Source organism: Leptonotus elevatus, chromosome 1 (genome assembly GCF_054856555.1).
Source record: "Leptonotus elevatus isolate MCC_2025b chromosome 1, RoL_Lele_1.0, whole genome shotgun sequence".
Taxonomy (NCBI): domain Eukaryota; kingdom Metazoa; phylum Chordata; class Actinopteri; order Syngnathiformes; family Syngnathidae; genus Leptonotus; species Leptonotus elevatus.
Genome location: NC_141239.1, coordinates 48,810,577 through 48,816,911, shown reverse-complemented (window position 1 = coordinate 48,816,911; position 6,335 = coordinate 48,810,577). Strand labels below are relative to the sequence as shown.

The window sequence follows — 6,335 nt, the reverse complement described above, 5'->3', positions numbered from 1 at the left end:
ATACCAGGTGCTGTAACCTTTTTTTTTTTTTTTTTTGCACCTCCGTCGCAAAAGTAAACTTTCACAAAATAATTCCAGTTTGCTAGCTACTTGCTAGCAGACAGCCACACGCTAAACTGACAGGATGAGAGCTGAAAATGCTGTCAAAATGCTTTTTCTACCCCAAGTTGGGACGAGTGTAATCTTTAAAAGAGTCAACTGTGGGCTTTTTCTCGGCTTACGGCCATACTACCCTGAGAACGCCCGATCTCGCCCGATCTCGTCCGATCTCGGAAGCTAAGCAGGGTCGGGCCTGGTTAGTACTTGGATGGGAGACCGCCTGGGAATACCAGGTGCTGTAAGCTTTTTTTTTTTTTTTTTTGCACCTCCGTCGCAAAAGTAAACTTTCACAAAATAATTCCAGTTTGCTAGCTACTTGCTATTAGACAGCCACACGCTAAACTGACAGGATGAGAGCTGAAAATGCTGTCAAAATGCTTTTTCCACCCCAATCTGGGACGAGTGTAATCTTTAAAAGAGTCAACTGTGGGCTTTTTCTCGGCTTACGGCCATACTACCCTGAGAACGCCCGATCTCGTCCGATCTCGGAAGCTAAGCAGGGTCGGGCCTGGTTAGTACTTGGATGGGAGACCGCCTGGGAATACCAGGTGCTGTAAGCTTTTTTTTTTTTTTTTTTGCACCTCCGTCGCAAAAGTAAACTTTCACAAAATAATTCCAGTTTGCTAGCTACTTGCTAGCAGACAGCCACACGCTAAACTGACAGGATGAGAGCTGAAAATGCTGTCAAAATGCTTTTTCCACCCCAAGTTGGGACGAGTGTAATCTTTAAAAGAGTCAACTGTGGGCTTTTTCTCGGCTTACGGCCATACTACCCTGAGAACGCCCGATCTCGTCCGATCTCGGAAGCTAAGCAGGGTCGGGCCTGGTTAGTACTTGGATGGGAGACCGCCTGGGAATACCAGGTGCTGTAAGCTTTTTTTTTTTTTTTTTTGCACCTCCGTCGCAAACGTAAACTTTCACAAAATAATTCCAGTTTGCTAGCTACTTGCTAGCAGACAGCCACACGCTAAACTGACAGGATGAGAGCTGAAAATGCTGTCAAAATGCTTTTTCCACCCCAAGTTGGGACGAGTGTAATCTTTAAAAGAGTCAACTGTGGGCTTTTTCTCGGCTTACGGCCATACTACCCTGAGAACGCCCGATCTCGTCCGATCTCGGAAGCTAAGCAGGGTCGGGCCTGGTTAGTACTTGGATGGGAGACCGCCTGGGAATACCAGGTGCTGTAAGCTTTTTTTTTTTTTTTTTTGCACCTCCGTCGCAAAAGTAAACTTTCACAAAAGAATTCCAGTTTGCTAGCTACTTGCTAGCAGACAGCAACACGCTAAACTGACAGGATGAGAGCTGAAAATGCTGTCAAAATGCTTTTTCCACCCCAATCTGGGACGAGTGTAATCTTTAAAAGAGTCAACTGTGGGCTTTTTCTCGGCTTACGGCCATACTACCCTGAGAACGCCCGATCTCGTCCGATCTCGGAAGCTAAGCAGGGTCGGGCCTGGTTAGTACTTGGATGGGAGACCGCCTGGGAATACCAGGTGCTGTAACCTTTTTTTTTTTTTTTTTTGCACCTCCGTCGCAAAAGTAAACTTTCACAAAATAATTCCAGTTTGCTAGCTACTTGCTAGCAGACAGCCACACGCTAAACTGACAGGATGAGAGCTGAAAATAATGTCAAAATGCTTTTTCCACCCCAAGTTGGGACGAGTGTAATCTTTAAAAGAGTCAACTGTGGGCTTTTTCTCGGCTTACGGCCATACTACCCTGAGAACGCCCGATCTCGTCCGATCTTGGAAGCTAAGCAGGGTCGGGCCTGGTTAGTACTTGGATGGGAGACAGCCTGGGAATACCAGGTGCTGTAAGCTTTTTTTTTTTTTTTTTGCACCTCCGTCGCAAAAGTAAACTTTCACAAAATAATTCCAGTTTGCTAGCTACTTGCTATTAGACAGCCACACGCTAAACTGACAGGATGAGAGCTGAAAATGCTGTCAAAATGCTTTTTCCACCCCAATCTGGGACGAGTGTAATCTTTAAAAGAGTCAACTGTGGGCTTTTTCTCGGCTTACGGCCATACTACCCTGAGAACGCCCGATCTCGTCCGATCTCGGAAGCTAAGCAGGGTCGGGCCTGGTTAGTACTTGGATGGGAGACCGCCTGGGAATACCAGGTGCTGTAAGCTTTTTTTTTTTTTTTTTTGCACCTCCGTCGCAAAAGTAAACTTTCACAAAATAATTCCAGTTTGCTAGCTACTTGCTATTAGACAGCCACACGCTAAACTGACAGGATGAGAGCTGAAAATGCTGTCAAAATGCTTTTTCCACCCCAATCTGGGACGAGTGTAATCTTTAAAAGAGTCAACTGTGGGCTTTTTCTCGGCTTACGGCCATACTACCCTGAGAACGCCCGATCTCGTCCGATCTCGGAAGCTAAGCAGGGTCGGGCCTGGTTAGTACTTGGATGGGAGACCGCCTGGGAATACCAGGTGCTGTAAGCATTTTTTTTTTTTTTTTGCACCTCCGTCGCAAAAGTAAACTTTCACAAAATAATTCCAGTTTGCTAGCTACTTGCTAGCAGACAGCCACACGCTAAACTGACAGGATGAGAGCTGAAAATGCTGTCAAAATGCTTTTTCCACCCCAAGTTGGGACGAGTGTAATCTTTAAAAGAGTCAACTGTGGGCTTTTTCTCGGCTTACGGCCATACTACCCTGAGAACGCCCGATCTCGTCCGATCTCGGAAGCTAAGCAGGGTCAGGCCTGGTTAGTACTTGGATGGGAGACCGCCTGGGAATACCAGGTGCTGTAAGCTTTTTTTTTTTTTTTTTTGCACCTCCGTCGCAAAAGTAAACTTTCACAAAATAATTCCAGTTTGCTAGCTACTTGCTAGCAGACAGCAACACGCTAAACTGACAGGATGAGAGCTGAAAATGCTGTCAAAATGCTTTTTCCACCCCAATCTGGGACGAGTGTAATCTTTAAAAGAGTCAACTGTGGGCTTTTTCTCGGCTTACGGCCATACTACCCTGAGAACGCCCGATCTCGTCCGATCTCGGAAGCTAAGCAGGGTCGGGCCTGGTTAGTACTTGGATGGGAGACCGCCTGGGAATACCAGGTGCTGTAAGCATTTTTTTTTTTTTTTTGCACCTCCGTCGCAAAAGTAAACTTTCACAAAATAATTCCAGTTTGCTAGCTACTTGCTAGCAGACAGCCACACGCTAAACTGACAGGATGAGAGCTGAAAATGCTGTCAAAATGCTTTTTCCACCCCAAGTTGGGACGAGTGTAATCTTTAAAAGAGTCAACTGTGGGCTTTTTCTCGGCTTACGGCCATACTACCCTGAGAACGCCCGATCTCGTCCGATCTCGGAAGCTAAGCAGGGTCGGGCCTGGTTAGTACTTGGATGGGAGACCGCCTGGGAATACCAGGTGCTGTAAGCTTTTTTTTTTTTTTTTTTGCACCTCCGTCGCAAAAGTAAACTTTCACAAAATAATTCCAGTTTGCTAGCTACTTGCTAGCAGACAGCAACACGCTAAACTGACAGGATGAGAGCTGAAAATGCTGTCAAAATGCTTTTTCCACCCCAATCTGGGACGAGTGTAATCTTTAAAAGAGTCAACTGTGGGCTTTTCTCGGCTTACGGCCATACTACCCTGAGAACGCCCGATCTCGTCCGATCTCGGAAGCTAAGCAGGGTCGGGCCTGGTTAGTACTTGGATGGGAGACCGCCTGGGAATACCAGGTGCTGTAAGCTTTTTTTTTTTTTTTTTTGCACCTCCGTCGCAAAAGTAAACTTTCACAAAATAATTCCAGTTTGCTAGCTACTTGCTAGCAGACAGCCACACGCTAAACTGACAGGATGAGAGCTGAAAATGCTGTCAAAATGCTTTTTCCACCCCAAGTTGGGACGAGTGTAATCTTTAAAAGAGTCAACTGTGGGCTTTTTCTCGGCTTACGGCCATACTACCCTGAGAACGCCCGATCTCGTCCGATCTCGGAAGCTAAGCAGGGTCGGGCCTGGTTAGTACTTGGATGGGAGACCGCCTGGGAATACCAGGTGCTGTAAGCTTTTTTTTTTTTTTTTTTGCACCTCCGTCGCAAAAGTAAACTTTCACAAAATAATTCCAGTTTGCTAGCTACTTGCTAGCAGACAGCAACACGCTAAACTGACAGGATGAGAGCTGAAAATGCTGTCAAAATGCTTTTTCCACCCCAATCTGGGACGAGTGTAATCTTTAAAAGAGTCAACTGTGGGCTTTTCTCGGCTTACGGCCATACTACCCTGAGAACGCCCGATCTCGTCCGATCTCGGAAGCTAAGCAGGGTCGGGCCTGGTTAGTACTTGGATGGGAGACCGCCTGGGAATACCAGGTGCTGTAAGCTTTTTTTTTTTTTTTTTTGCACCTCCGTCGCAAAAGTAAACTTTCACAAAATAATTCCAGTTTGCTAGCTACTTGCTAGCAGACAGCCACACGCTAAACTGACAGGATGAGAGCTGAAAATGCTGTCAAAATGCTTTTTCCACCCCAAGTTGGGACGAGTGTAATCTTTAAAAGAGTCAACTGTGGGCTTTTTCTCGGCTTACGGCCATACTACCCTGAGAACGCCCGATCTCGTCCGATCTCGGAAGCTAAGCAGGGTCGGGCCTGGTTAGTACTTGGATGGGAGACCGCCTGGGAATACCAGGTGCTGTAAGCTTTTTTTTTTTTTTTTTTTGCACCTCCGTCGCAAAAGTAAACTTTCACAAAATAATTCCAGTTTGCTAGCTACTTGCTAGCAGACAGCAACACGCTAAACTGACAGGATGAGAGCTGAAAATGCTGTCAAAATGCTTTTTCCACCCCAATCTGGGACGAGTGTAATCTTTAAAAGAGTCAACTGTGGGCTTTTTCTCGGCTTACGGCCATACTACCCTGAGAACGCCCGATCTCGTCCGATCTCGGAAGCTAAGCAGGGTCGGGCCTGGTTAGTACTTGGATGGGAGACCGCCTGGGAATACCAGGTGCTGTAAGCTTTTTTTTTTTTTTTTTTTGCACCTCCGTCGCAAAAGTAAACTTTCACAAAATAATTCCAGTTTGCTAGCTACTTGCTAGCGGACAGCAACACGCTAAACTGACAGGATGAGAGCTGAAAATGCTGTCAAAATGCTTTTTCCACCCCAATCTGGGACGAGTGTAATCTTTAAAAGAGTCAACTGTGGGCTTTTTCTCGGCTTACGGCCATACTACCCTGAGAACGCCCGATCTCGTCCGATCTCGGAAGCTAAGCAGGGTCGGGCCTGGTTAGTACTTGGATGGGAGACCGCCTGGGAATACCAGGTGCTGTAAGCTTTTTTTTTTTTTTTTTTGCACCTCCGTGGCAAAAGTAAACTTTCACAAAATAATTCCAGTTTGCTAGCTACTTGCTAGCAGACAGCCACACGCTAAGCTGACAGGATGAGAGCTGAAAATGCTGTCAAAATGCTTTTTCTACCCCAAGTTGGGACGAGTGTAATCTTTAAAAGAGTCAACTGTGGGCTTTTTCTCGGCTTACGGCCATACTACCCTGAGAACGCCCGATCTCGCCCGATCTCGTCCGATCTCGGAAGCTAAGCAGGGTCGGGCCTGGTTAGTACTTGGATGGGAGACCGCCTGGGAATACCAGGTGCTGTAAGCTTTTTTTTTTTTTTTTTTGCACCTCCGTCGCAAAAGTAAACTTTCACAAAATAATTCCAGTTTGCTAGCTACTTGCTAGCGGACAGCCACACGCTAAACTGACAGGATGAGAGCTGAAAATAATGTCAAAATGCTTTTTCCACCCCAAGTTGGGACGAGTGTAATCTTTAAAAGAGTCAACTGTGGGCTTTTTCTCGGCTTACGGCCATACTACCCTGAGAACGCCCGATCTCGTCCGATCTCGGAAGCTAAGCAGGGTCGGGCCTGGTTAGTACTTGGATGGGAGACCGCCTGGGAATACCAGGTGCTGTAAGCTTTTTTTGCACCTCCGTCGCAAAAGTAAACTTTCACAAAATAATTCCAGTTTGCTAGCTACTTGCTATTAGACAGCCACACGCTAAACTGACAGGATGAGAGCTGAAAATGCTGTCAAAATGCTTTTTCCACCCCAATATGGGACGAGTGTAATCTTTAAAAGAGTCAACTGTGGGCTTTTTCTCGGCTTACGGCCATACTACCCTGAGAACGCCCGATCTCGTCCGATCTCGGAAGCTAAGCAGGGTCGGGCCTGGTTAGTACTTGGATGGGAGACCGCTTGGGAATACCAGGTGCTGTAAGCTTTTTTTTTTT

The 6,335-nt window shown here is 46.5% G+C and overlaps 19 non-coding genes and 2 pseudogenes across 19 annotated transcripts in view; all 21 read left to right on the top strand.

The window, feature by feature from the left end:
• Positions 1-19, top strand: part of LOC147183820 (5S ribosomal RNA) — a 119-nt gene extending 100 nt beyond the window's left edge. The window contains exon 1 of the ribosomal RNA XR_015092011.1: positions 1-19. This exon is cut by the window's left edge and continues 100 nt beyond it. This is a non-coding gene — a ribosomal RNA (5S ribosomal RNA).
• A 196-nt stretch (positions 20-215) lies between these two features.
• Positions 216-344, top strand: LOC147183819 (5S ribosomal RNA; annotated as a pseudogene).
• A 196-nt stretch (positions 345-540) lies between these two features.
• On the top strand, positions 541-659 carry LOC147183818 (5S ribosomal RNA). Its single transcript, XR_015090751.1, has one exon. It is a non-coding gene; the product is annotated as a 5S ribosomal RNA (ribosomal RNA).
• Positions 660-855: 196 nt separating this feature from the next.
• LOC147183817 (5S ribosomal RNA) lies at positions 856-974 on the top strand. The gene has a single exon (XR_015090747.1). It is a non-coding gene; the product is annotated as a 5S ribosomal RNA (ribosomal RNA).
• A 196-nt stretch (positions 975-1,170) lies between these two features.
• On the top strand, positions 1,171-1,289 carry LOC147183816 (5S ribosomal RNA). The gene has a single exon (XR_015090746.1). It is a non-coding gene; the product is annotated as a 5S ribosomal RNA (ribosomal RNA).
• A 196-nt stretch (positions 1,290-1,485) lies between these two features.
• LOC147183815 (5S ribosomal RNA) lies at positions 1,486-1,604 on the top strand. Its single transcript, XR_015092007.1, has one exon. It is a non-coding gene; the product is annotated as a 5S ribosomal RNA (ribosomal RNA).
• A 196-nt stretch (positions 1,605-1,800) lies between these two features.
• On the top strand, positions 1,801-1,919 carry LOC147183814 (5S ribosomal RNA). The gene has a single exon (XR_015092569.1). It is a non-coding gene; the product is annotated as a 5S ribosomal RNA (ribosomal RNA).
• Positions 1,920-2,114: 195 nt separating this feature from the next.
• On the top strand, positions 2,115-2,233 carry LOC147183813 (5S ribosomal RNA). The gene has a single exon (XR_015090745.1). It is a non-coding gene; the product is annotated as a 5S ribosomal RNA (ribosomal RNA).
• Positions 2,234-2,429: 196 nt separating this feature from the next.
• LOC147183812 (5S ribosomal RNA) lies at positions 2,430-2,548 on the top strand. The gene has a single exon (XR_015091309.1). It is a non-coding gene; the product is annotated as a 5S ribosomal RNA (ribosomal RNA).
• A 195-nt stretch (positions 2,549-2,743) lies between these two features.
• LOC147183811 (5S ribosomal RNA) lies at positions 2,744-2,862 on the top strand. Its single transcript, XR_015090931.1, has one exon. It is a non-coding gene; the product is annotated as a 5S ribosomal RNA (ribosomal RNA).
• Positions 2,863-3,058: 196 nt separating this feature from the next.
• LOC147183810 (5S ribosomal RNA) lies at positions 3,059-3,177 on the top strand. The gene has a single exon (XR_015091308.1). It is a non-coding gene; the product is annotated as a 5S ribosomal RNA (ribosomal RNA).
• Positions 3,178-3,372: 195 nt separating this feature from the next.
• On the top strand, positions 3,373-3,491 carry LOC147183809 (5S ribosomal RNA). The gene has a single exon (XR_015090743.1). It is a non-coding gene; the product is annotated as a 5S ribosomal RNA (ribosomal RNA).
• A 195-nt stretch (positions 3,492-3,686) lies between these two features.
• On the top strand, positions 3,687-3,805 carry LOC147183808 (5S ribosomal RNA). Its single transcript, XR_015090742.1, has one exon. It is a non-coding gene; the product is annotated as a 5S ribosomal RNA (ribosomal RNA).
• Positions 3,806-4,001: 196 nt separating this feature from the next.
• Positions 4,002-4,120, top strand: LOC147183807 (5S ribosomal RNA). The gene has a single exon (XR_015090740.1). It is a non-coding gene; the product is annotated as a 5S ribosomal RNA (ribosomal RNA).
• A 195-nt stretch (positions 4,121-4,315) lies between these two features.
• On the top strand, positions 4,316-4,434 carry LOC147183806 (5S ribosomal RNA). The gene has a single exon (XR_015090738.1). It is a non-coding gene; the product is annotated as a 5S ribosomal RNA (ribosomal RNA).
• A 196-nt stretch (positions 4,435-4,630) lies between these two features.
• LOC147183805 (5S ribosomal RNA) lies at positions 4,631-4,749 on the top strand. The gene has a single exon (XR_015090737.1). It is a non-coding gene; the product is annotated as a 5S ribosomal RNA (ribosomal RNA).
• A 197-nt stretch (positions 4,750-4,946) lies between these two features.
• On the top strand, positions 4,947-5,065 carry LOC147183804 (5S ribosomal RNA). The gene has a single exon (XR_015090734.1). It is a non-coding gene; the product is annotated as a 5S ribosomal RNA (ribosomal RNA).
• Positions 5,066-5,262: 197 nt separating this feature from the next.
• LOC147183803 (5S ribosomal RNA) lies at positions 5,263-5,381 on the top strand. Its single transcript, XR_015090731.1, has one exon. It is a non-coding gene; the product is annotated as a 5S ribosomal RNA (ribosomal RNA).
• Positions 5,382-5,577: 196 nt separating this feature from the next.
• LOC147183802 (5S ribosomal RNA) lies at positions 5,578-5,706 on the top strand (annotated as a pseudogene).
• Positions 5,707-5,902: 196 nt separating this feature from the next.
• Positions 5,903-6,021, top strand: LOC147183801 (5S ribosomal RNA). The gene has a single exon (XR_015090730.1). It is a non-coding gene; the product is annotated as a 5S ribosomal RNA (ribosomal RNA).
• A 185-nt stretch (positions 6,022-6,206) lies between these two features.
• On the top strand, positions 6,207-6,325 carry LOC147183800 (5S ribosomal RNA). Its single transcript, XR_015091150.1, has one exon. It is a non-coding gene; the product is annotated as a 5S ribosomal RNA (ribosomal RNA).
• The last annotated feature ends 10 nt before the right edge of the window (positions 6,326-6,335 follow it).